Here is a 23543-nt window from a genome sequence, read left to right as displayed (position 1 = left end):
TCACTCGCTAGTGGCATGTGTAGTGACCTGTGTCACTCAGAGTGTCGCGCTGCATGTCACTGCAGTGACATCGACACCCGGCGCAGCTTATGACATTAATTAACACAAGCAAAACCATATTTAATCATTACGCGACTTTTAACTTAATTTATCGCGTCGCAAGTTAGTTTATTTGCTGAGCTACTCCACGATGTTTTAATTTAAACGCATTTATTTTATGTATTCGTAGTCATACTTCCGTACGTAATAGAGTCATTTGACAGTACATGTCAGTCAAATTTATTGTGGCATGCTTATGTATGGGAGGGGTTACACTTATCTGTTGTACTCTATATTATTGCATCCTGGCAGTTCCTTTGTTCCCTACAATATGGACTTTTCTATGTTTTTAATTAATTCATTTATTTTATTATTTAACTTATTTTCATTTTAAGGTATTTTAAATAATATCCTTTAAAAAGTTATAATAAAATGCATGTTGAAAACTCATAACATATATGCATGTAAGATAACAGGTGTCATTTGCCTAATGATTTTTAAATATTAAAGCAAAGAGACTTATAAGATTAATGTGCTTATAAAGTGCTTATACTGACACCTACTGGCACATGTCACACGAACACTGGCATGTGTCACTGACATTACTGGCATGTGTCTACAAAAAAGCCACTTGACAATAATGATGATCAGGGTTACACATAGGCTGTTAATATATTTGGGCCCATGGGCCCACAAGTTATGTGTTAAAAGTGCGTTGCATACATAGTACCCCCACCCCTACTCACCTCAGGTGCAAGGAAAAAAGTTCAGGCTCAGGAATTTTTTCCACTATCAGCCCTGTATATTCTTGTAACAAACTTTATTACTTGGGAGAGAAAGAGAGAGTTATACCATGTGGCAAAAGATCTCTCCATTAAACAGAAATTGGGGAAAATATACATATATTAAATCAGGACGAATAATTCAGACTTTAAATGTGTTTTGAACCATTTGATGAAGTTTAGCACCTACATTTAAACTGAACTCAAGCCAAACGTGTTCAAATTTATAAAAATCTTTTTTTTTTTCTAAGATTCATTGTCCTTGACTCATTTTCTGTGAAGAACAAGTCAGAATAAATTGGATGGACAATAGTATACAAAATAGGCTATACATGCATGCAGTGCATAAAGTACAAAGGTTTATAGTAAATATATTGCCATTAGTCTGTTATTCCACTATACAGTTAAAGTCAGAATTATTAGCCCGCCTGAATTAATAGCCCCCTATTTATTTTTATCCTAATTTTTATTTAACGGAGAGAAGATTTTTTTCAACACATTTCTAAACATTATAGTTTTTATAACTCATTTCTAATAACTGATTTATTTTATCTTTGCCATGATGACAGTAAATAATATTTGACTAGATATTCTTCAAGACACTTCTATACAGCTTAAAGTCACATTTAAAAGCTTCACTTGGTTAACTAGGCAGGGTAATTGGGCAAGTTATTGTATAACGATGGTTTGTTCTGTAGACTTTCGAAAAAAATAAATAGGTTAAAGAGGGTAATAATATGGACCTTAAAATGGGTTTTAAAAAATTAAAACAGCTTTTATTCTTGCCGAAATAAAACAAGAAAAAAGTGGGCTACTAATTTTGACTTCAACTGCATATGTGACCTTTAAGATGTGGGCCTGTCGTATAGAAAGTAGTATTTGTATGCCTCTGAAATGGAATGATGTAATGGATAGTGAGTAAAGCCAAACGAAGATTGTAGAAATTAAATTGTTGCTCAATAGGTGGCGATAAAAACCCATCTGAATGTCTGTCACTGTATTTTTTATGTTTAATTGGGCTAATCATTTTTGATTGAAGTCTTTATATGCAGGTTATTCAGTCATTAACTAAAAATGAGATTGAAAAATATATATAATATATAGATATATATATTTTACACTGATCTATATTACAAACAATGTTAACAATTATAATAATATACAAAGCTGCACTGCACATATAGTATGCATTGTATGGAAAGATCTAAAACGCAAATAAACTCTTCTGAAGACAATATTTCCTAGAAAGATCATCCCCAAGTGTAATAATGAGCACTGCTGTTGTGGTTAATAATGAAGTAAAATACAACAAACCAGACAAGTGCTGCACGGACAAATCAAATGGGTTCAGAAAGTCATGTTACAAGAATGCAAGTCATTATTTTGGATATTATTTGACTGTTTCTCGAGATTGAATCCTCATAAAGTTCATAAAGTTCTCAGAAAGTTTCTTATGATTATGACTTGCAAATTGTATATATATTTAACGGCGTGATCTTTTAACTTGCGTCCAATCCCGGCTAACTTCCGGAAAGGCAGAGTAGCCAATAGCGTTAGAGATAACAAGTAAACCAAGTCAACCAAGTAATCTGCTCACGGTTCACTTCTCCTCGCGCGCAAACATCACCGCTGCGCTCGATTTATATTGCTATTGATTTGCTGCCATAGATTTGCCGCCATACTTCACCACATCATTCTGTGTTCACACTGAACATTTTCCTGTTTTTTTTTTTGTTTTTTTTTATTTTTATTTTTTTTAGGTAAAGTCTTACATTTTCATTTTAGAGGACTTAAAAAGGTCTTAAAAGGTCTTAAATTTTCTGTTAAAAAATGTGCAGATACCCTGTAAATTGGCTGTTCTAGGTCTTAAATATTTTGCACAGGTCTTATTTTTCTGATGTCCATGTAACGCTACATCTAATGCTCATTTTACATGTTTCGTGGTGTTGTAGTTCTTTATTTCACTAGTCCAATTGTAATTTGCGGTATTACAACTACAAATGAGGTCAACATGCAATAGCCAATCAGCTCTCTGTTATTGAACTCTGTGCGTGCGGTGAATGTGACATCGCTCTGTTTGCGGAGGTTCGCTGTGGGTGCGTGCGACATGACCTTGTTTCGGTGACAAATGTCGTAATCATAGTATTACAAGTCGAGAGCGCAATCATGTAATACAAGAGATGGAATTTCGTTGCTCGCACACCGGTTTCCTCAAAACTGGTTGCAAGCTCCCAAAACTAGCTGATCACATGCACTTGATCTGCTCTCGCTCCGTCAGACTCAATTTGTGCCTTGTGTTTCCTCCTCTTCATGCTTTTGCTCTCCAGAGATCGTTCTAGTGATTAGGTTATTCCAAGAATGTTGATGTGGTTTATATATTGCTACGCTGTTTATTAACAATCCATAAAAAACTAGAATGTTAAGGTAAATCCTATAATAAATTCTAGTGTTTTTAAGTGTTGGGTACACTGCCTATGTTTTAGGCTATTATTATTTAATTTGTTTATGAATGCTTCAGCATACTGTAGTATTAAGAGTAGTAAACTGATAAAATGAAATGGTGTAGTTTTACTACAGTAAAGTGAGTTGAATTGTAGGATGATATACCCTATGTTGTAAAATAAATGAATACAACGCTATATAAATAAAGTTTGTTTATATTGCACTTGTTGTTACCATAGAAACTATAGTATTACCACAACAGAGTAGGGCTGCAAGGTTGAATAAGGATCATTATTGAAAGGATTATAATCACGATAACAATTTTTATGGCTAACTTTGCATTTTTCTATGCATTACTAACATCACTAAACCTGGCAACGTTTGTTTTTAAGCTAACCAAACATTTGCAGAGATTAGCAATTTTTTTCTGACGTGTTTGACAGTTGTAGACAGACGACACTGTATCATTGTTTTAATGTAAAAAAAAAAGTGTGGCCCTGTTCACGCAGGTATTTAGGGTCAATTTTATCAATCTGATGCAACTATTATTTACAGGAAATAAAACTGCAATTAAATGTTTCAGATCAATTAAAACTTAATTTAAAAAGGCTAGCCTACTTTATGCATTAAATAATGAAATAGACAACTAATTTCCTTTATTTCCAAATAGACCGTACACTTGTCTGTTTTAAATTTTACTTTTGTTTATATTTTATATTTTAAATACTTTATATTTAAAATACCATTCATTTAACAAATATTTTAGCACATCGTAAGTAATTAAATTACCTGTCTTTTAATTAAAACCTTTATGCAAAAGTATCAGGAATTGATCACACACAGGAAAAAAGGCAATCATCCAACACACAGCGCTCTCACGCCACGTTTTCAAGGATAAATTTGCATCTAAGTGCTGCTTTGACAATAATAAAATAATTAAAAATCACATTAAAGACTTTACTCATAAAAAAAAAGCATTCATAAAGGTGTACCTTATGGAAAAACACCAATTGACGAGCTCTTCTTCTGGTTTTGAAAGAATCAAGGAGCTTTAAAAAAATCTTAATTTGCTGAAGAGAAATGACAAGAAAAAAGAAAAAGATTAAACATATTGGCGCTGTGTAAAGAACATTCTACTTTAATATATTTATTAGACCCCAATACAAAAGATTATGAATGACTGAGTGTGAAGCCTGTGTGCTTCAGCAGCGCGTGCCGCTGTTTGTCAATGAGGAGGCGGAGAGAATGCGCTGTTTAGTTTCAGCTCAATATATTTAAATAAAAACTATTACCAAACTGCTCATCACACTCAAAGTTAAGCTAAAATTCACACCTCTTGTTGGTTGAACCCACGGGATGCATAGTGAACCTAACACGCCATTCTTTTAATTCAATATTTGTGAAGAACGAGCCAACCGCAGATGCTTTGTCATGTTGGTCGCAACACTCTTCTTTATAACTTTTTAGTTTATTACAATAATTACACTTAGCTTTGCCATTGTTCTTCACCACATGTAGCCACTCTTTTGAGCACATCTTGCGGTCCATCTCTAAACAAATGTTTAGATTATTAAGTTCCTGGCAGAGTAGCAAGTGGAAAAATGTGCATGCAGGAATTGGACGAGAAATCAAAAATTTAATTATAAAACAAGTTTCGGATTCTTAGTACCTAATACCTCAGTACTACCCGCCCAGTTTTATTACAAGTGTGTTCTTTATATTTGTGGCTGTGAAGTTTAATAAGATATATATATATATATATATATATATATATATATATATATATATATATATATATATATATATATATATACAGACACACACATATACATATATATATATATATATATATATATACATACACACACACACACATATATATATATATATATATATATATATATATATATACACACATACATATATGTGTATGTTTGTGTATGTATGTATATATATATATATATATATATATATATATATATTTAAATCCTGCACGGCGCTATTATTAGTCATGATTAACATTTTGGGCAAAATATTTTGCTTTTTATTTCCGTTATCGTGCAGCCCTACAAGTAATTGCCTACGAGTAATTAAAGTACTTTACTATAGTACTGTTCAAAACACTGTACATGCCAATATATGTGTTCAGTGGCCCAGTGGAACAGCTTTTACTTAAAATGAAGAGGATGATGGGGAAAATTTACTCCACAATCTCATCATCAATGTTAAAGACAGCAGACACTAGTTCAGGGGTTTTCAAACTGTGGGTCGCGACCCACTAGTGGGTTGCACAGTGAACAAAGGTGGGTCGCGTAACGTCACATAGCTGCAGCTATATTTACATTGCGGTGAATCAAAACGAGTACGATTGACGGCAATAACTCAAAAACCTCTTACCCTAAAAATATGTAAAGTGTGTTTCCTACAAAAAGACAAAGCTGGTTATGTTTCACAGCTGTCTTTTTCTTTTCGCTCGACATTACGAGCACTGCTCAGTTTGAGCCCTCGCAATCTGCGTTTAGCCGGTAGAGCTCGCGCTGAGTGGAGCTCTCAGTAAGGGACCGTCAGAAAAGTGCTTATTTTTTTTCCCGTTTTTTTTTTTTTTTTCTTCGTCCTGTTTTATTTGAAACACAACAAATTTTCTCTTAAATGAGCACAGTTACTAAAGTAGTCGAATGCATTATTATAGATCTGTGCATTCTTACATTAACTCATCTGTTATCAAACAAAACACAATGAGAGATTGATTTGCTGCTCTTCACTAAATAACAATAGTAACTTTAATCAATATGCAAAAACAATAAAAAGTGAAATAGATTTTATAGCTTTATTTAATTTCTGGATAGGCCATGATTTTAATAGGCTGAACCTTTTATTTTATTGTCAATATTTTTTGTCAATAATGTTTGCTATGTGTTCTATCATTTGAAGCTATTTGTTGTCCCATATTTTTTACATCCCAACGTTGACAGATTGCTAATTAATAAATCGCTATAGTGCTATCTGTTAGTTTTAATGTCACTAAGTGTTATGGAAGGGCATAGATGTTATGTAAAATAGTAATAGTAATGTAACTACCCCCATCATTCCTTCCTCAAGCAAATGTGTAAATATTAGATCTATTTAGCAATAATGTTAATTGCATTGGCATGTTTATCTGACTTTTTCCCAGCTTGTAGTAGTCGATCATAAAGCGATTTAGTTTCTTATGACTATACACTAGCAGTGGAGTTTACTGAGATGTGTCGGGGCTTGATCAAAGGTTCATCATATTCTCTTCTGAAAAAAAAGAGTTACAGCCAGCATCCCACAAAAAGCACTTCGAGCCTCATTTTGTGCATATCAAATCGCAAAATCCAAAAAGCTGCACACCATATATTTTTGACTGCTTTGAATGGAGACATTTTTTTTACCCATTTTTCCATATTAAAGTATTATGGAGGGTCTTAAGATTGAATTACTTGCCTAGGTGGGTCCCGGATTAAAAAAGTTTGGGAATCCCTGCACTAGTTCACTTTATTTTAGTTGCCATGATGAAATGAGAGTGATTAGTGAGATTTATTTGAAGAGTGAATAGTACAGTAGACTGTAATACCTCATCAAGTGTTTCCCTATTTTCTATCAGTTCCATTTCTGCTTGCATGAGTTATATTTAAATGTTCTTATTTTATTAGTATGGTGCACCTTTTGTATGTTTAATAAATGTTTTTAAATTAAAACTATTCTCTGTGTCATTAAGTGTTAAAAATAGAAATATTTCGTCATATAACATACAAGCAAAAATGTGATGGTGTATTAGATTAAAAATGTAATATGTAGGTCTATTTTAGTATTTTGGTTATTGTTAATAAATAGTGTACTAATATAAATCATCAAAAAGCACAAGAGAAAGAAGGAACAAGACGCACATTGTGAGTCTGCATATCTCACTGAGCAAGCAGCGTACAGTTTACTTATATGCAGTGCATATTTGAGAGTGAGAAAATTTTCAGTTTTGTCCACAAACAGGAAATCGGTGCACGAGCAAACAGATTGGCTCGCTTGTATTACATGAATGCGCTCTTGACTTGTAATACTGCACTCATGACATTTTTCAGTGAAAAAACGCTCAGGTGAACAGTTTGCGCGGCTCCGCATTTGAGTTAAGTTGAATACGAAACGGTTTGAAAAGATTTTGTCTGAAACAAGAACGTCTGTACAAACATCTTAATGATCGGTCCATGCATGATCATAGGGAGAACCAGATAACCTATAATTCCTGGTTAGAAATTGCAACAGCAGTGGGAAAGGAGGAAAGTTTTTGTAAAAGTTTAGAAAAACCTGAGAGATAAGTTTGTTAAAACAAAAAAAAGAGGCCCCAAAAACATCTTCAGTGATATTAATGATATGACCTAGTTCCGGAAACTTTTTTCTCTTTTTATTTGTCTGATTTTACTGTGTTTCTTTTGACTGCCCTCCGTCTTAAAGTATCTCAATGGTGAACGCATCAAGTATGAAAGCCTTGTCCATTTCGTGAGGTAAGCGATGTGGTGCCAAGCGAAAGTGTAAATCAGCATTAAGATGTTTTTTTTCTGTAGCTCAATAGTCCATCTAACCTGTCTTTAGTAGTTCAATTTTTATACATTTATTTAACCACTATTTTTGTGATTTTAGCATTTTCTCTTTGTGTATGCATGCTTTTGATAATCTGATATAGGTCTTAAATATAATACTTAATGGTCAATGGTCTTAAAAAGGTCTTAAAGTCTTAAATTTTACATTATATCTGCAGAAACCCTGTAATATCTTGAAGTTTGATTACAGGCCAGTGATTTAGTGCTCATTTTTACTACTCGCATACAGTTTATGTGAATTAAGGTCATGCAACACCAGATCACTTCTGTCACTGAAATGTAAGAACTATCCATTAGTCAATACAACCGAAATTCTACATGTTGAGCAGAAGTTTTTGTCTTTTTATTTATTTATTCAAAGGCATTTCACTAGTTGTTTAAATACTCCAACTAAGGCATTGACCTAGCTCAAGCTAAGCCCTGTCTGTAAAACCATGCCTTGGTGTAAGAGTGAAGCTTTGCTTCTCTGCCACTGTTTGCAGATCTCAGTGCATTCTCTTTACATAAACTAATCTAAAATAAATTCAGATTTGCACTGTTGTGCTACTGATAAACATTTTAAATCTGCTTTGGTCGTTATGAAATGCTTTTTAAGGGCAAATTGACATGCAATCTGACATTCATTGATGTACATGCCTATTATTGGCAAAATACATTGATTTGCAGAGTCCCCCACATGTCAAATAGGAATGCATGTTCCCAGAATCCCCACAAATCATAAAGAAGCGTAATGTGTATTATGCAGATAATATGCATCTGAGGTCCCTGTAAGTGACATTCATCCGTTTTTTTTCTAAGTCCCTATAAACGATTATCAAATCACTACTTCATAAATTCAGCTATTTGAAGTCATGTATAGGCTAAACAAGCTTAAATTAATCTTCCTGATTTCTTTCACACCTCTGAAACCTTTAGAAAGGGTGGTCCCCACAGGTGATGACTGTAAAGTTGGTCCTCATAAAGCATATAAACCTGTGTGTCTGTCTCTTTTATTCATTTGTGGATCTGTATTACAGGTCTGGGGTCTGCCCTGAATACCACAGTTGGCTGTGTGATTTTGTATGTGACGCCTGAGTAATCATTGGAAGATATTGTTTGGAATTAGGCTGTCACACAGAGGCGTTGTTGATGGGTAGATGTGTGAAACAGGGAAAAATGATTGCTCAGCCAACGGAGCACTATAGTGCAAAGGTGCGTATATTCATAGTGCAAAATTGTCCAATCTAAAAATACCAAAAATAAAGTAGAGAAAATATTTATATAAAATAAAGCAGCAGGGGGCCTCAGCGAGCTTTGTGGGGGGTCGCGTCATATTTAAAAAAAAAAAATTTAGCAGTGAACAATTAGAAGAACGGTCAAGTTGCCTTAGTTCATTTTATCCTCTAGCTTAGTGGTCCTCAGCCACCAGTCCGTGGATAATTTAGTACCAGTACCAGTGATTAATAATCATTAATTATTTCAATTTTATTTATTATTTATTATAAAGTCTTTTATTTTGAAAAATGACCGTGTTCTCTCGCTTGCGTCTGTAGGGGCGTAGTGGACATTTTAAAAGTGGGGGACAGCTGTAAAGGGGGGGGGGCAGCTGTATAAAATCCAAAGGTTTACATTCTTAATCACCTGTTTCTAAATGGTCTGTCTCTAAAAGTGAGGGGGACGTATCCCTTCTGTTTGATACGCCCCTGCGCTTTAGTCACTTGAGCACTGCGAGTCACGTGGCAAGAATTGGCCTATCAGCTTCAGCTTGTATGGAATATTCAAATTTCGGTAAGACTAATTTTCTTGGACAAACACAGAACACAACCAACACTGCAGTGTTTTATATTTTTTCCCATAAATAAAACTTTTATCAGAGCGACAGCAATGTTTTGTCAGTTTGTCATCCTCTGAGAAAACATCTGATGGTTGCATAGCAACCTACAAAACACCCACTGCCCTAGCTGACCAAAATTTGACAAATTTGTAATCCGTCCTCCACAAAAAAGACAGTCTCACTGATTCGCCTCGCAGCAATCCTCACACTAATTGATAAAGTATAACAAATACCATGCAAGTAGTAAATGTAATAGTCTTTGTATGTAATAGTATTTTTGTTATTGATTTTCAAATAGGGCCAATTGAAAGGCCAAAGGCTTATGTTTTTCAGTTACAAATGGCCTACTGATGTTTTGCTTTTATATTTATACGTTAGGCTATTATTCCCAAACCCATCTCAGGGAAACAGGCTATTACTTGTGCATAAACATATTTAGATTTAGTAATAACCATACCGTTTGTTTGTAAGCAGTAACTTTTGTCATCATTACTGCAAACCTATATGAGCGATCATATCATTAAATGTGGAGGGGGTCCTTGCAATATTTTCAGGGGAAAAGGGGGTCTCAGGCAAAAAAAAAATAAAAGGTTGGAAACCACTGGCCTAAGCCCTGTGAAATGCAAGTTTAAGGCAAGTATGGACATAAACATTTAAAACATAAATCGTTCAGGTAAGCATCTCACCTTTTTTACACATTTGTATTACTAGACACTTTAAACAAATAATTAATTTGCATTCTTCACCAAAACTCATTTTTCCATTTTCCCCAGTCTTTTCAACCCCTCACATAAAACAAATAGGATCTCCGGTTGGCCGACACTTCTGCACATGCGCAGTGCACTCTTGTGCATAAAATGACCTCAATAGACTTTTTGGCCCCTTTGGCCTTCAGTAGTCATCATGGCGCAGCCTGGAAGATCCGCAAGACGACACAAACACAACTGGACAACAGGTAAGGAATATGCTTGATCTAAGTGTTATGCATGCTTTGTAATAATGGAGATATAGCAGGATTAGTAACTTGAAATAACTCCAGTGTGCACCCTGTGATTGGCTGACTTAACTGTATGCATGTCGTGTTTGTGCGATATGAAATCGTTATGAGCAGTTCTGCCGCAGGCCAGTGACAATCTTCTTTGTCACATTTCCTCCCACCTCTCCTGGATTGTTAACATCTGTCAATCGTGACCGGTAATCTGAGGTGACGTGATGCTATCCAGCCTTAAAGCGAATGTGGAACTTGAAGGGCTGTAGTGACAAGTACCATCTGGTCACCCACGTAATTCTGATCCTTCATAGTGTTGATCCAGGTTGGTGCCCTGTGATCCATTTACAGGATAAATTCTCTACCCATCAGGTAGTAGTGAAGCCTTTCTAGTGCTCACTTGATAGCCAACCCTTTTCGATGGTGAAATATCGTGTTTCTCATGGCAAAAGCTTCCGATTCAGATATAGAATGGGGTGTTCCTGTCCTCTATCCTCCTGCAACAATACTGCTCCAATCCCTCTAGCTGAAGCATCCACCTGCACAAGGTATATCCTGGTGAAGTCTGAGCTTCGCAAATTGGGAAAGGTGCACATTAGTTCCTTTAAGTGTAAAAGCTTTTTAACAATACTCTGTCCAAGGCACTAGATTTCTCACTGCCTTAGCAGTTAGATTTGTCAAAGGTACAGCTTTTTCAGAGAGAATAAAACTGCGATACCATCCATACATTACGAGAAAAGATTGTACCTCCTCCTTGGTACATCTTCTCCAGTGGCACCTGACGATAGCCTCTACAGAGGTCCAAGGTGGTTACATACTTAACCCGCCTTATCCTCTCGACCAACTCATCAATGCGTGGCATCGGGTTGGCGTTGAATTTGTACACTGCATTCAGCTTCCTAAAGTCCAAGCATAACCTCAATGTACCAACCTTCTAGGGCACAAGGACTATTGGGCTACTCCAGGCACTAGTTGATGCTTCAATCACGCCCATGTCCAACATCACCTCAATCTCCTTTGTCAATGGTGTTACCAGCCTCTTAGGCACAAGATATGGTCTGACGAATTGGTGTTGGGTCAGTCAAATTTTGTGCTCTACAATGTTTGTCCTCAGGTTGTTCCCTTAGCAACTCAGGGTACCTGTTTTACACCATTTCATCTCTGTACCTGTACAGCTGTTTGTTTTCCTTCAAGATGATCCAGGTTCATTGACTGGGAATGTTCCACAGTCTCAACATCAACTTTGTCTTCATCCTTCTCTTCTGGTGTTTCCACCCTGTGTCTCCAACAGAACCTTCTTCAATTTAGGTTACCGTTCCTGCCATTCTTTCAAGAGGTTGACATGGTATGTTTGACTTCCCTTTGTCGGAGTGACATACCTTATGGGTAACAAGACCCTTCTTGATGATCTCAAATAGACCCTGCCAATTTGCAAAGAGCTTGTTGTAAAATGTTAATTGTAACACCTTCTGTCCTGGTTGATGTTCTCTGCACTGGGACCACTGGTCCTACCACAGCGTTTGGTTCTTCTGGGCATTCTCCAGATTCTCTGAGCCTGTTCATGATACTTGTCAAGGAGGTCTTTCATCTGTAAGACAAACCTTACGATATTAGTCTCTTCCGCTGCAGTGCTTGGTGCTTTACAACTCCTTTTCACTAGGTCCAGGGGACCTTGCACCTGCCATCCCTAGTGAACTTCAAATGGTGGGAAGCCTGTTGATGCTTGTGGCACCTCTCTGTATGCCATTTTTCCCAATCCTTGCTGTTTTCACTCACGAACTTCAACATACTTTTGGAGGTTTGATTTAATCTTTCCACCAATCCATCAGTCTGTGTATGGTAAGGTCTTGTGCAGATTGAACAGATACCCAGCTGCTGGTGTAGTAAAGGCATCAATCCAGATGTGAATTTGGTCCCCTGATCAGTGATGATCTCCTCTTCAAATCTAACTCTAGAAAACAGTTAAAGCAATGCAGTGATTTCTTTAACAGTTGTGGTGCTGTGTAGAAGGAAGGCTTTAGGGTAGCGTGTTGCATAGTTGCAGATGACTAGGATTTATTTGTTGCCTGTGCTGCTTTGCTCCAGCAGCCCAACAATGTCTATTGCAATTTGCTTGAATTGAGTAGCGATGACAGGTAATGGTTAAAATGGAGCTCATGATGACCTGTGAACAGAACTGGTTTTCTGCAAAACCGCATATGCGGAGCATATGTGTGTCAATTTGCTTATTCCCTTCACACACTTTGGCAAACAAAGGTTGCAGTGTTTCATCTTCAGCCTGTAATTGTGCTAAATTTTCATTAATGTCCCATTTAGTTACCATCAACCCCTCAGTTGACACTTACAATGGCTGAACCTAATTGTTTCTCTAGGCAGCCCTGTCATCTTGACTTTCTAGGTTTACTACCTCACCTTGGATCAGACTATCATCCATGGTAGGTAAGGGTTCTAAACCCACTCTGGATTGTGTGTTAGCACAGGACATGACATAACAGCATTCATATTGGTACATTCAACAGTATGGTTTGACAGTTCCTTCAACACGGGTAGGTCCCATCCCAAAACCATACCCACAGGTAATGCATCCACCATCCCCACTGACATCAAGTATGGTTGATAATTGATCACAAGTCACCTCAGTGGTAGGATAGTATTTTTTGGTGTAGCCCGTGCATGCATCTGACCTCCTCTATGCATTTATGTACTGCGTTGCCGGTCTTGCTGTGTTCAGTCTGTCAGTTGGCTCATGCTCTCTCTCACCCAGGTCCGCACCTCATGCGGAAGCACTCGTAGTAGTTGCTCCAGTACGATAGCCTCTCCTGTCTGCACTTTAGTGCACTACTCTGGTCATACCCAGTGTTTGTAGAGCCCCTTGAGTCATTTGTATGTCTCTGTCTGTGTCTCTCCAGCAGGTATTTGCATCTGCCGGAATCTTTTTCGGTAGGTTTCTGGTAAGAAGTTGAACTTCGCCATCAGCGCATCTCGAAGATTTTCATCGACTTCCGCCTAATCTTTGTCCATCGCGAGGTACTCCTCCAGCACTATTCCAGTGAGAAGGGGGACCAGTCGACACTCCCATTTCTCCTCCAGCAGAACCCTAAGTCTTTGCCAGATGCTCAAAGTGACGTATGTAGCTCTCCACGTCCCCTCTTTCTTCAAATGCTGGCATCCGTGACTGGTCGCGTTGGTGGTAGGTCTGCCACCCTCAATGTCGACAGTGTCTGGTTTTGCGTGGCTGACACTCCCTAAATTGGTGAAGCTGCATGTGTGGGTAGATTGAGGCATAGGCTTTGGCTTGGTGAAGTGTCTGGTGTAGCTGAACGTTACAGTGATCCTCGCAACCCCAGCAGCTCATAGATGAGGCCTTCCTCCCTTTTCGACTGAGCTGTCAGAAAAGTCCAATGCCAACACATCGCTCTCCATACCCTACGATGCAGGTTTGACTCGAGGGGATCTAGTTTCCTCTGCACTGGCTGACTCCTCTTCATCCATAGTGTCCCATTCCATCTCCTCCCGCACAGGTTTTTGTGACCGCAAACACATCTGTTTTCCGTAAGTCACCTTTCTACAAAAGGCCATCCCACTTCTGACACCACTTATAACACTTAGGCGTTGTTAATGGGTAGAAGTATAAAATAAAAATTAAGGCTGCCAGCAGCAACGAAAGGGACCTAACAACCAGGCTCACCGCCGCCTGGTGGCCTTACAATGACAATAATAATTTACACAGATATATAAATATATATCCTTCTGCCAGCAGGTGGCACTATGACTGTGACTCAATGTTGGCGTGTAGATTTTTCAGAAGATTAATCTTATCGCGCGTGAACTTTTAGGCAGGTCAGACATTGTGTGGCTGAGTTATAAGCCAAAATTCCCTCTGTTAGCAGGTGGCGCTATGACTGACTCTATTGGCATGTAGATTTCTTCAGGAGAGGAATTTTATCAACCATGTGAAGTTTCAGGCAGATCATACATTGTGTAGGTGAGTTATACGTGCTCCACGTTTCATGGCAAATCACTGAGGTTTGTCATGCCGCCACGGACATGCCCTAAGGCAAAAATTTAAGATGTTCACAATACATCATCGCTAGAGCTTTCAGATAACGCCACCCAAATTTTGTGTTTATAGCATATGTAGGGTCCAGCCAGTTGGTCCAATGACGGTATCCAATGGTGGATGAAGGTTCACTGCATGTTCGGTCTTTCCAGTGCACAATGTTGATTTATATTAAACTTAACTCATATCTGACTCCAATTTTAGTATGAGGGGGTTTAGAATATTAATATATTTATCCTCGTTTTATCTGACTCCAATTATAAAACATTGATAAGATTATTTTGTTTCCTTTCACATTATTTTAGATTATGATTGAATATTCTTTTGATTTGTTATTATACCTTATTCTCATTTACTCAGATTCCGATAGCATCTCGAGTCTTGCACCGGCCGGGTATACAATCTCTTAATACAAGCTTGTCAGTCTTGGTCATTAAACAGAGGCGATTAACCACTCTCCTAAAAAGGCAGAACCCTACTTACTCAATTTAGGAGATTTTTATGTGGTCCCCATGGATCTGTTATCTACTTAATCAAGACAAAGTATTTTAATAATAATCGCGCAGGATTATACTATTGTAGATGAAGGCCTAAATATCCACATTAAAAGTAGTTTCAACAATATTTTGTTGTTCTAAATAGTTGGCCTTTTACAGTCCAAGTATACATGAATAAATGCCAATTTGTTAGTCGGATCTCTACCAACATTGTATAGCGTACCACGCTGCTCCGTCTAACATGTTTTAGTCCGTTACTAACCTGTACAGTGGCTTGTAGTGCTATGGACAACAACATTTATCAGTGATAATAACACGAGGTTTGAATAATTCAAAACATAATTTATTAGTCAGGTAAATGTATTATGCCAAATTCAATCAGTCAATTCATAAACGATCAATACAAAACATCAAATTATCAAAGATAAATCCAAGATTAAAAGATGCATTCCTGACTTTTACATAACGTGTAAATTTTACATAACTGGGAGCCTGAAAGTTTTTCTCAACCCTTACCTTAAATAATCCAAGAATTCCTTCAAGGAAGGGGGTGTGAATGTATAACAAAAGGAAAAAGTCACACCCTTCACAGTGGTTCAAAAGATGCCTGAAGTTATATATTTATTGTGTTGATTATGTCTGTTTCTGAGAGAATGAGACCATTGTACCAATCGCACTGAGACATTTCAAATGATATCAAACATGATAGTTAAAGTCAGTTTGGTTAATCTAGAACGTTCAAACATTGAAATGACCATATGCGTGAGTTGGGGGGATGAAGCTGAGTTTCAGCATACTCAGATGCAAATGCAGCAGGAACTGGTTTTTCCCGCATACCCCCCTGGTGGGTTGTGGAGTCCATTGGCCCTGTTTTCAGCTCATGTTTTGAATTGTCAAAGACATCAAAAATATTGGTAATATTTCAATTCTTACACATAAAATTTCTGGGAAAAGTTGGTTATACTGTAAAATGTCATTTCCTTTTGCCAGCAGGTGGCACTATAACTAACTGGATATTGGCAAGTAAACGTGTTCAGGTCAGGGCTTTGATCAAATGTGAATTGAGGGAAATCAGACAATGGCATGCCTGAGTTTTAACAACTTCCTGTTTCGTGGCGAATTGTCAAAGTTGGAGAGGCCGCCATGGACACACCTTTTAACAAAATCTCTAGATCTTAGCAATTTAACAAAGTCTTTAATTGACAAAACCCAAGTTTGGCATTGATTGGCTAAAATCCCTAGGAGGAGTTTGTTAAAATAAAATGCCTGGAAATGGCGAAAAAAAAAATGGCACTTTTTCAGCACAAGTTCAAAATATCGGACTTTCTGTTGGGTTTGAAAATATGCTTCAAAAAACTTTTTTTTGTAGGTTTTGGCATGTTTGATGTGTGCATAAATCGTAGCTTGGGGGCCAGTCTGTCAAATGTGCATAGGTGGTGCTGTCGAGTCATTTTGCCAAACTCGCTTCATAAACGCATAACAAACGTAAACTTTAGCCATTTCTGGTCATGTGCAAAGTTTTGTAAGTTTTTGGCCATGTCTAGACACAAAATCGTGAATCATTCTGGAGAAAAAGAGTAAATTGACTAATTCCCTTAGGGCCTATGTACTATTTAGACGCCCCAGCCGTTGTAGCACCATGGTGCAAAAGTGCGTTTATTTACAGTGTTAAATCCCAAAATCCCAAAAATATAGACTCTCTCTCTCTCTCTCTCTCTCTCTCTCTCTCTCTCTCTCTCCCTCTCTCTCTCTCTCTCTCTCTCTCTCTCTCTCTCTATATATATATATATATATATATATATATATATATATATATATATATATATATTTGTGCATCGAATAAAAAAAATAAGGACAATTAGGTTACAAAATGCATATATACAAAATATTCACTATTCAGACTTAATACCTCAACTAACCTTTACGCCACTACTCACACTTCAAACTCCCACACTGAACGGATCACTAGTCACTATTTATAGTAAGTGACTCCGCCCACTATGGCTTAAATCGTGGCGAAGGTAAGCATAGACAAACATTTAAAAAATAAGTCGATCAGGTTAGAAATCTCACTTTTCACCCCTCACATACAACAAATAGGATCTCCTGCTGGCCGACCCTTCTGCACATGTGCAGTGCACGTTTGTACATAAAATGACCACAATAGGCAATTTGGCCTCTGCGGCCTTCAACACAAACACAACTGGACAACAGGTAAGAAATATGCTTGAAGGAAGTGTTATGCATGCTTTGTAATGGATATATAGCAGGATTACTAACTTGAAATAATAATTATGAGCTCCGGTAGCAGCGCGACTCCAGTGTTCACCCTGTGATTGGCTGACGTTACTGTATGCCTGTTAGGTTTGTGCAAAATGAAGTTATGAACTTTATTTCGAAATGCATCTGCAAATGCAAATGATCTTGATGTAGTAACCAGCAGTATGGATGCCATCTTTCCTAGCACACTAAATTCTGTGGCACCCATCAAATTAAAAAAGGCTAGAGCGAATAAAACTACACCAAGGTATAATAGTCATACTCGCGCTTTCAAAACAGCAGCCCGTGTCCGTTAAGATCTCATTACTCAGGGCTTCTAAACTCTAGAATAACCTTCCTGTTAATGTCTGAGGCTCAGACACACTCAATTTAAAACTGAAGTAAAGACCTATCTGTTTTTATAAAGCATACACTTAGTGCATCACTTTGCGGTATGATACAGGAATGTGCTCCACACAGGTTTCTGCATCTCATTTATATACACTATGAACTGCAGCTACGCTAATTATTCTCTTTATTCTCTATTTCCACCTGGGTATACTCATCCCCAGGCCCTTAGACTATGCACCGCCACTGATTCAATCCAACACCAGCGAAGAGATGATCCTAAGGTTTCCATAATCCTGGACCAGGCCGTATACTGAGCACCTGCTGTGGTGTTCTTGGAGGAGTGGAGAGCATGTGACTGATTCCTATGAGACTCCAGGGACAGATAAGTCTTGGCTGACATCCAGCATTCTCCAGCCTTCGACGCCTAGACAGCAGGTTTGCACAAGATGTTTGGCCAGAGGAGAAATGGTTGTGCCCAACTGAGCCTGGCTTCTCTCAAGGTTTTTAAAAATGTTTGGACTCTCAGTAGTGATTATAAAAGGTGCTTTCACACTAGTACTTTTGGTCCGCATCCGGGTTCGCTTGATGTCACTGTATGGTACGTTTAGCTAGTGTGAACTTATCTTCTGAACTCTGGTGCGCACCCGTGAACCGTACCAGAGTCTACCTGAAGGAGGTGGTCTGGGGTACGGTCCAGGCAAATGAACCAAGTGTGAAAGCACCCTAAATCACAGTAAACTGATCTGACACTTTCAATTTACTTAAATCTTCTATGTGAATCTGCTTTGATGCAATCTATATTGTAAAAGTGCTATACAAAAATAGGTCAATTGAAATGAGCACACACACACACACACACTTACAAATTGTATAATTTTTTTAGCCACTCCGGTTAAAACACTCTGTATGACTCAGTTAATGCTATGTGATAGTAGTATTGTTGTTTTGAGATGGTAAGCAGAGCAGAGTGAGTGCTGAAAAACCACAAACTCTTCAGTAAACTTTCTCTTGAGTTTCTGACTCCGGCTCTTGTTCATCTGGCAGACTGGTGTCTTTGGGTTAAACTGGTGGTTTTCCTACACGTGGAGAACCGTTTTTACCCCTCTGCCAGATGGAACGCGAAGTTGCAATCATTGCTGATTCTGTCATTCGTCATGCCCAGGGGTGTCGCTAGACCCAATTTACTGGGGCACGAGCAGCAGTAAAAATCGCCAGTGCCCCAGTAAATGCTTTGAGATGATTTACTTTATGCAAGTGTATTATTCAACAGTGGTAATCCCAGAATAAAGACGTTATTCTTTATCTGCAACCAAACCAACGCTGATGAAAGCAATGTTTAATTAAAAAGCAAACTGACGCATCTCTGTATGTGCGCAAAAAACCATAGCCGTACTCCTCACACACCCCTCCTGCTAGACCCTGATGCGCTGTTCTTCTCCTGTTGTGAATCCCAGCTGTGAACATGCACGACGAAAAAAAGCACTTACTGCATTTGCGTTGTGATACCAACGCAACAGCCTGTTTTATGCAGAGGTGACGGCACACAGTGAGTATTTCAAATCGACATAGCTAAAATAGCTAAAAGCTAACAATGTATGCACTCACTGCTTTTTCCATTGATTTGTTTTAAGGGACTCTCTATCCTGAGCGCTAGCAAGAGCATCGAAACTGTCGTCCTCCACACGGGGGCAAAAGACACCGGGCTGTGGCAGGCGGAGATCCTGAAAAGAGATACCAAGAGCCTGATTGAGACTGTTCGATGCACCTCAACCGACACGCAGATCAGTGTTTGTGGACCGCTTCCTACTTGCTGCCGAAGAAATGAAAGGTTCAGTAGACTTTTTGCTCTGAATAAATGGCTAATAACATGATTTAAAGAACAGAAGCTTTTCTAGAGACTGTGTCTGTTCCTCGTATTATTAGATCAAGAAGTAAATTCACTATGTGCTCTGGAAAAAAATCTATTAAGAATCAAATCAGAAAAAACGTTTTTAAAGCTTGATCTCCTAAACATCAGGCCACTCGCACCTAAAGCTCTTTTGTAAATAAAATAAGAACCCAATAACCTTAATGCACTCTGTCCCACTAAAACCTGGCTTTAACAGAATGACTATATTAGTTTAAATGAAGCTACTCCTCCAGGATTCTTATATGTGCCTCAGGTTTCTCAGACTGGTCGTGGTGGAGTTTCATCAATCTTTAGTGATACTCAATGTTAATCAGAGAAACAGATTTACGTTTAACTATACCACTGTAACGCTCTCACGGACTTGTTTAACAGTTTTATATAGTGTATAAACAGTTGAAGTCAGAATTATTAGCCCCCCTGAATTATTAGCCCCCATTTATTTTTTTCCCCAATTTCTGTTTAACGGAGAGAAGATTTTTCAACACATCTCTAATCATAATAGAAAACTCGTCTCTAATAACTGATTTAATTTGTCTTTGCCTTGATGACAGTTAATAATAATTTACTAGATATTTTTCAAGACACTTCTATGCAGCTTAAAATGACATTTAAAGGCTTCACTAGGGTAATTAGGCAGGTGAGGGTTATTTCAAGTTCTTGTATAACAATTTGTTCTGTAGATTATCGAGAAAAAAATTCAGCTTAAAGGGGCTAATAATTTTTACCTTAATGTTTTTTTAAAATTAAAAACTGCTTTTATTCTAGCCAAATTAAAACAAATAAGACTTTCCCCAGAAGAAAAAATATTATCAGACATGCTGTGAACATTTCCTTGCTCTGCCAAACATCATTTGCAAATATTTAAAAAAGAAATAAAAGGGGGTCTTAATAATTTATGCCCATACATTTATTTTGTAACAGGTCTAGTTTTCCCAGTAAGAGCAGTTCATGGCATATGTGAATCCCGCCATCGTGCTTAAGTCCGTGTCAAATCAATGGGTCTGAGATCGCCAGAATGAGCTGGTCTTTTCTCGATTAAGCAGATCGATTGTAGTGAAATAAAACAATCAAAGGAAGCAGGCTATATCACAGTGGATTATGGTTGTGTAATGGCCCTATATACGGCTAAATGAAGACAGAATGATCGGTTGGGCAGCATGTCATTTCTTTCATCAAATGTGCAATTCATGTTTAATTGAAAGTGAAAGCATGCTGAAATATTACCACGTGCTGTTTATCTGTTGACTGAAAATAATTGCTCAATTACCATCTGATAATGTTTGTATTTTAGTCATATATTTTGTATTAGGCCAATTGTTTTGTTCATTTGTTTTGTTCATTTCGACTGCGGCCCCGGTGTTGTGACGAGAAATGCACCCCTGCACGGACCCCCTTTCTTTAGCATTCTTAGTCTACATTTAAAAAAAAAAAAAAACTCAGACCATAATTGATTAAAACATAGGCTAATATGATTATTATGATGACTGATCAAGCAAGAACAAGAAGTGAAAAGCATTTTAAATCTAGGTTTACAAGAAAATGAAAAATAAAAATGTAGACAGTATTATAGACTGATGTAATGAGCCGTTTTCTAAAATTAGGCATTTTGGTGGGTTAAACAAACCAAAAACATAAAATTGTTGTAGTTTTCAACTAAACCATTCACTTGACTTAATCAGTATTGTGTTTAAATTAAATCATTTTTAAATTGTCAAAGAAAAGTTATGCTGAATAACTAAATGGATAACTTTTTTTGGTGGGGCTAGAGAAAATTTTGTCAGAGCAAGCAAAAATCTGAACCACTGGCCCGATTGGGCCAGTAGTAAATATTCCTAGCGTTGAACCCTGATGTACACAGTTCATTATCAAAGGTAAATGCTGTGAGAGCTCTGCTCTCAGGCCCTAACGGCACAGACCAAAATTCATTTGCAACATCTTTTTTTAACATTTTTACTCCGGGGCTGCTCCTGTAGCATCTCGTGCATTTAAGAGATATCTTCTCTGTAATTGTTTGTTTAATGCCTTATAATGTGTTTCTAACCTCCACCCTCCATCTGGTTTTGTAAACCGCTTGTGTAGGGGAATATTTTTGTGCATTAACAACTTCTATTATACCTTTTTGCTGTAATTCCTCTATTGAAATAATATTTCTGACAGAACTCTTTTATTAATAGGGTATTGTCTCTGCTGTGCTGGATTACCACCTTTGATTTCACACTGCCATTTATCAGTTTATTTTCAATCATTTTTACTTCTAGCAGCATTCATTTGATATTTTGCTCATATCTTAGTGACTTTAATAGGCTCTGCTCTACTGGTTTCAGTCTCTTTATTTCCTGCTCAAAGCTTACTCGTTTTAACCAGTCTATTTCTCAGCTTTACAATATTGTGCCTTGTGCCTGCATATTTTGTTGTGATTAAGTTATTAGAATCTTGATTAAATTTACAAATTATTAAATCATAAACTGTATGTCTTTCCACATTACCTCTGAAGCCTTTAACATTAAACGCAGTTTCTGCTGATTTACCACCGTAACATCTGCTCCTGTGTCAATGTCAAACATTATTCCTTCATAATATATGCAGGGCTTGAAATTAACCTTTTTGCTTGGTTATGTGGTTTACTTTAAAAATTTAGGCGCATCAGCCAAAATTTAGTTGCTCTTATAAGCACCGTTTACTACAAGTGTTATACAAACATGTATTGCGTTTGAAATCAGCAGTAATCAAACTAACAAGCCAAAAAATATTTATGCAAGCGTGAAGAAAATATGTCTCAACGAAATCCCTTTATCATAAGAAAATGATTTTTTTTAACATAACTGAGTGACCAAAAGGTACACAGAGCGCTCACCGGCCCTGCACACACTGCTGGACATGACTAAATCTGTTAAGGATATAACTGTGCTGTTCTCACGGGTGCTGTCTGATATTGCACTGATGTTTTTGACATGTACTGTACCTTATTATATGCATATATGTTAATAGCAATAGTTTTCATGAGTAGCGATGTTAGTTTAGTCAGTGTAAGGCCGTTTGCGATGGTGTACGTGGTGTTACATTTGACATATAGCTGCCAGTTGCACGGCGGACAGCATCTGGCGATTATATGAAGGATTAAACAGAAGCTCTCGTGTTAGATGTGGCAAACAGTTACCTGAAAACTCCATCCCACAGACTTTTCATAGCAGAGTTGAAGCCAACGGAAGTCTTTTATCCACTCCTGGAAAAGTGTAGATGGTGGATTAACATTCAGCACATGATCACTAGTAAGATGTGTCATTATTTGTAACTGTAGATGTCATGGTTTCTAAAACAAAATCTGTCAGTGTTATCTTCATTCTCATCTTCAGCGCTTTACAATGTTTCGCGGTAGTAGCTTTCTGTCATCCCAAGCCAGAAGGCATTGACTGAGTGATTGACAGCTGATATTTCAGTGCTAGAGCAGTGGGCCAATAAGAAGAGCGTGTAGGTGGGGCAAGCATTGTGAACTTGGCTTTGTTTACTTCAGTAAGTTGACACGACAACTGTTTTAACCCATTCCTGAGCGCTGCGTTTCACGTTTCAAGTGCAGAGATGCATTCTGCGTAAATGTCTCCCAAATCTGGGCATGTGGTGAACATTTTACAGTAAAAACTGGTCGCAATTTTATGGTCGCAATTTCGAGCCCTGATATGTTCAGATTCACACACACTTTCGAGCCCTGATATGTTCAGATTCACACACACACACACAGACAGAGAGACACACAGCACTTACACTCTCGCTTTCTCTTTCACACACACACACA

General features: G+C 37.6%; 1 long non-coding RNA gene across 6 annotated transcripts in view; it reads left to right on the top strand.

Annotated features, from left to right (window-relative positions):
• Window positions 1-20557, top strand: part of LOC137495509 (uncharacterized) — a 31954-nt gene extending 11397 nt beyond the window's left edge. For 2 of the 6 annotated variants that reach the window (XR_012406591.1, XR_012406588.1), the window contains 4 exons: window positions 8893-9067; window positions 18066-18279; window positions 19299-19390; window positions 19476-20557. This is a non-coding gene — a long non-coding RNA (uncharacterized lncRNA). Of the gene's footprint in view, window positions 1-8892; window positions 9068-18065; window positions 19156-19298; window positions 19391-19475 lie in introns of those variants that run through there. The other 4 variants (XR_012406590.1, XR_012406586.1, XR_011015344.2 and 1 more) reach the window with 4 other exon arrangements.
• Window positions 20558-23543: the final 2986 nt, after the last annotated feature.

The sequence above is a fragment of the Danio rerio genome, chromosome 5 (genome assembly GCF_049306965.1).
Source record: "Danio rerio strain Tuebingen ecotype United States chromosome 5, GRCz12tu, whole genome shotgun sequence".
NCBI lineage: Eukaryota > Metazoa > Chordata > Actinopteri > Cypriniformes > Danionidae > Danio > Danio rerio.
This window is presented reverse-complemented; position numbering and strand designations above follow the sequence as displayed.